The sequence below is a fragment of the Gossypium arboreum genome, chromosome 2 (genome assembly GCF_025698485.1).
Source record: "Gossypium arboreum isolate Shixiya-1 chromosome 2, ASM2569848v2, whole genome shotgun sequence".
In the NCBI taxonomy this organism is placed as follows: domain Eukaryota; kingdom Viridiplantae; phylum Streptophyta; class Magnoliopsida; order Malvales; family Malvaceae; genus Gossypium; species Gossypium arboreum.
In genome coordinates, this window is record NC_069071.1 from 51,248,244 (window position 1) to 51,253,029 (window position 4,786).

At 34.6% G+C, this 4,786-nt stretch overlaps 1 long non-coding RNA gene across 1 annotated transcript; it reads left to right on the forward strand.

The window, feature by feature from the left end:
• The first annotated feature begins 3,185 nt into the window (after nt 1-3,185).
• LOC128285529 (uncharacterized) lies at nt 3,186-4,235 on the forward strand. Its single transcript, XR_008275962.1, has 2 exons — nt 3,186-3,240; nt 4,057-4,235. It is a non-coding gene; the product is annotated as an uncharacterized LOC128285529 (long non-coding RNA).
• The last annotated feature ends 551 nt before the right edge of the window (nt 4,236-4,786 follow it).

Genomic DNA, 4,786 nt, shown 5'->3' on the forward strand with positions numbered 1-4,786 from the left:
TAGTTTCAGAACTTTGAGAGATAAGCATTTGTATGCTAAGTTTAGTAAAAGTGAATTTTGGCTCCGGAAGTTGGATTTTTGGGTCATATTGTTTCGGTGATGGTATACGGGTTGATCCTAGTAAAATTTCAGCCATTGTTGATTGGAAACCACCGAAAAAAACGCGAAGTTAGAAGTTTCTTGGGGCTAGTGGGTATTATCGGCGGTTTGTAAATGGATTTTCTATAATTGCTGCTCCTATAACTAGATTACTCGAAAGGATGTTAAATTTGAATGGACGGAAGAATGTCAACAGAGTTTTGAAGAATTGAAAAGTTATTAACAGAGGCACCAAAGTGTTAGTACAGGCCCGAATCGGTAAAGAATTTGTGGTGTATAGTGATGCTTCTCTAAATGGTTTGGGTGTGTGCTCATGCAAGAAGGAAAAGTGGTGGCATATGCTTCGAGGCAGTTAAAACCTCATGAGAGGAATTATCCTACTCACGATTTGGAATTGGCTGCGGTGGTATTTGCTTTGAAAATTTGGCGACATTATTTGTATGGTGAAAAATGTCGGGTATATACCGACCACAAAAGTCTTAAGTACTTGATGTCACAAAAAGACTTGAATTTGAGACAACAAAGATGGTTGGAGTTGTTGAAAGATTACGAGCTTGTTATTGATTATCATCCGGGAAAAGCGAATGTGGTTGCTGATGCTTTGAGCAGAAAGTTGTTGTTTGCTTTGAGAGTTATGAACACTCAGTTGAAAGTGTCAAATGATGGTTCGATTCTAGCAGAGTTAAGAGCAAAACCAATGTTTTTACAAGAGATTTCTAAAACTCAGAAAAATGATCAAGATTTGCTAGCCAAAAGAAAACAGTGTGAAGCTGATACGGGATCAGATTTTAGAATTGGTTCTGATGGGTGCTTAATGTTTAAAGATAGGATTTGTGTATCGAAGAATGAGGAATTGATTCAAAAGATCCTACAGGAAGCACATAGTGGTTATTTCTCGATTCATCCGGGTAGTACGAAAATGTATAATGACTTGAAGAAAATGTATTGGTGGAATGGAATGAAAAGAGATATATCGAGTTTGTGTCCAAATGCTTAATTTGTCAACGGTGAAAGTGAACACCAAGTACCTTCAGGATTACTCCACCTATTATGGTTCTGAATGGAAATGGGATCGGATTACTATGGATTTTGTTTCAGATTGCCATTGACTCGGAAAGAAAGATGCCATCCGGGTAATAGTTGATGATTAACTAAGTCGGCTCATTTTATCCCTAAGTACATACTAATTATTCTCTTAACAAGTTGGCTGAATCAGTATATTAAAGAAATTGTTAGATTACACGGAATACCATTATCGATTATTTCAGATAGAGATCCAAGGTTTACCTCATGGTTTTGGCAAAAGTTGCAAGACGCGTTAGGTACGGTTAAATTTCGATCGCTTTTCATCCACAAACCGATGGACAATCGAGAGAGTAATTGATTCTTGAAGACATGCTCGGATGTTGTGTATTGGAATTTCAAGGAAGTTGGGAAAGATATTTGCCGTTGGTAGAATTTGCTTACAAGAATAGCTATCGACGAGCTTGAAAATGGCACCTTATGAAGCATTGTATGGTCGCAAGTGTCGAACGCCTTTGTATTGGACTGAACTCAAGGAAAATCAGATTTATGGAGTTGATTTAATAAAAGAAATCAAGAAAAGTGAAGATAATTCGAGATTGTTTGAAAGTCGCTTCAGATAGATGAAATCTTATGCGCACCTAAAGCGAAAGGACATTGAGTTTCAAGTTGGTGATAAGGTATTTTTGAAAGTGTCTCCATGGAAGAAAGTCCTTAGATTTGGACGAAAGGGCAAGTTAAGTCCGCGTTTTATTGGACCGTATGAAATAATTGAAAAAGTTGGACGGTAGCATATCGGCTAGCTTTACCACCAATTAGAAAAGATTCATGATGTGTTTCACGTATCTATGTTACGTCGGTATCGTTCAGATCCTTCACATATAATTTCACCGATGTAAATTGAACTGCGACGATATTACTTATGAAGAAGAACCGATTAAGATTTTAGCTCGAGAAGTCAAACAACTAAGAAATAAAAGTGTTGCACTTGTGAAAGTGTTGTGGCAAAAGCATGGGGTAGAAGAGACTACATGGGAAACTGAAGAAACTATGAGAAACCAATACCCACACTGTTATGGGTAAGATTTTCGAGGACGAAAATCTTTAAAAGGGGAGAGTTGTAATATCCTAAATTAGGGCTTAATCGGAATAGTGGTTTCGTGACCACAAATCCGAGATAGAAATAATTATTTTACAATGATTTTGATGTTTATGATATGATTGCATGATTGTGTGAAAATTTCGTGATGAAATTCTATGCCTAAAGTGCTTAAATTGAAAGTAGGGACTAAATTGAATAAGTTGCAAAACTTGCATTCTAGAAGTTTTAGTATGAAATTGTTTTGGAATATTAATGAGGAGGTCTTAAATAGAAATTTTACCAATTTTAAGTTCATGGACAAAATTAGGACATGGAAGGAATTTTGGAAAGTTTAGTAGTAAGGGTATTTTGGTCATTTAGTTATTAAAATGAATTAAAAACAAAATTAAAAGCCAATTTTTGTCCATCTTCTTCATTAGGCCGAAATTTCAAGGGTTAGGGTTTGTTTCAAGCTTCCAAGCTCCATAGTAAGTGATTCCAAGCCCGCTTTTAATGATTTTACGCTTTTGAGATCCCGTAACTCGATAAAGCTTATGTTAGCAATAATTTAACCTAGGGTTTATATTTGGAAAAATACCCATAGGTGAAATTTGTGTATTTTGATGTTTTATGATAGAATATGAAGTTTTAAATTATGTTAGACAACTTGTACTACTCGATTTTAAGCAAAAACGAGTAAAAGGGCTTAATCGGTAAAAATACCTAATAGTCACAAGTACATGTTAGAGTGAGAATTTGATGTTGCCATAGAAGATAAAAGTGATCAGCATGTTGTAAAACATAAGAATAAGGAATAAAGTTTAATCCCGAGCCTAGGGGCAAAAATGTAAATATGCAAAAGTTTAGGGTAAAATTGTAATTTTGCCAAAATTTGAGTTAAGGATTAATTTGATAATGTGAGTATTAAATAAGCTAAATGTGTTATTTTAGATCAAGAAAGACGTGGAATCGACCTCAATCGAGTAAAAGAAAAGATTGTGGACTAAATTGCAAAATCTTTGTATTTTGGTACCAAGGTAAGTTCATGTGTAAATAATGTAGCATAATTGTTATTTTTAAGTTATTGATATTAATTATGTGTTATGCTGAATTTTATTATGAAATGTATGCTTTGTGGTTAATTTCAAATAATATGTAAATTATGTGAACTACTTGTTAAATATAATTGTTACCGAGTATTGATTTGGCATTCTACTAAGAAGACGGCAAGGATAAGTGTTCGAGGAAAAGCCCGTTTGAACCTTAGGAGTAGATTAGGATACAAGTGACATGTCACTAGGATGGTTGAGCATCCGAACTCGTTGAGTTGAGTCCGAGTTCACTTATGGATGCGAATGTCCGAACTCGTTGAGTTGAGTCCGAGTTCGTGAGATGTAACTAGGCATCCGAACTCGTTGAGTTGAGTCCGAGTTCACTTATGGATGCGAACGCCGAGCTCGATGAGTTGAGTCCGAGTTCGCTTATGGGCGGTTAGATGATTGCTTGATTGAATATGTGGCACTTATGTGCAAGTTATCCATGTATCCGAATTATATTCGATGTGTTCAACGGGTAAAGTTCTACTCAAATGGAGGAAAATTTGAGATGTAAAGAGACGTATTGGTAAGTGATATGAAATGGATATTTTGGACAGGTATGTATTTAACCCTCGGGTTGAGTATTGATACAACCACGATAAGGTAATAAGATGATGAAGAATGATTAAAAATGTGATATGTGTTTTAGTGATGTATGCTAATGTTGACTGGTATAACTGTTTGTTATGTTACTTATTATTTGCATATGAACTTACTAAGCATTTATGCTTACTCCCTCCTTCTTACTCATTGTAGTTTTGGACAAGCCAGCTCAGGAGTCGGGATAGGTTGAAGGCTCAGTCACACTATCCAGAAGATTTTTGGTAAATGGCTTGTAAATTTAAGTATGGCATGTATAGCAATATACCCATTTTGTGTAAATGATCTTATGGTATGGTTGTGAAATGGTTGAGGAAATGCTTGATAATGATAAATTATGAAAATGGTTAGTTTAGATTATGTTTGATGTTAAGGAAAACTATTAAGATACTTAGTGCATAAAACTCATAAAAGGATGAAATTTACCATAAACAGAATACCGCAGCAATACTAACGCGAGTTTGAAAATTTACTAAAATCATAGAAATTGAATTTGGTGGTGAAATACATATCAAATTGAAGCTTATTATGTCTAGTTTCACATGAAACAAATGAAACAAGTAAAGGAAGTATATGTTAGAAGATATTTTAATTTTAGTGAAACAGAGTCATAGCAGTTTCTGAATCCCTGTTCCTATTTTAGAAATTCACCATAAATTGTAAAGATATAATTAGGTGGTGTATTTTATATCCTCAGAATCCTTATTGAGTATAGTTTTAGTATAAACAAACCTCATAGTCATATGAATTTTGTACAGAGAGAAATGTGGTTCGTAGTAAACAGAGGTCAGACCAGTTGAGTCTTGAAACAGGGGTAACTTTAACTAATAAACTGTACTAATTGGCCCAACCAAAAATTCTAGAAAAAAATTAGTAGATAGTTTTA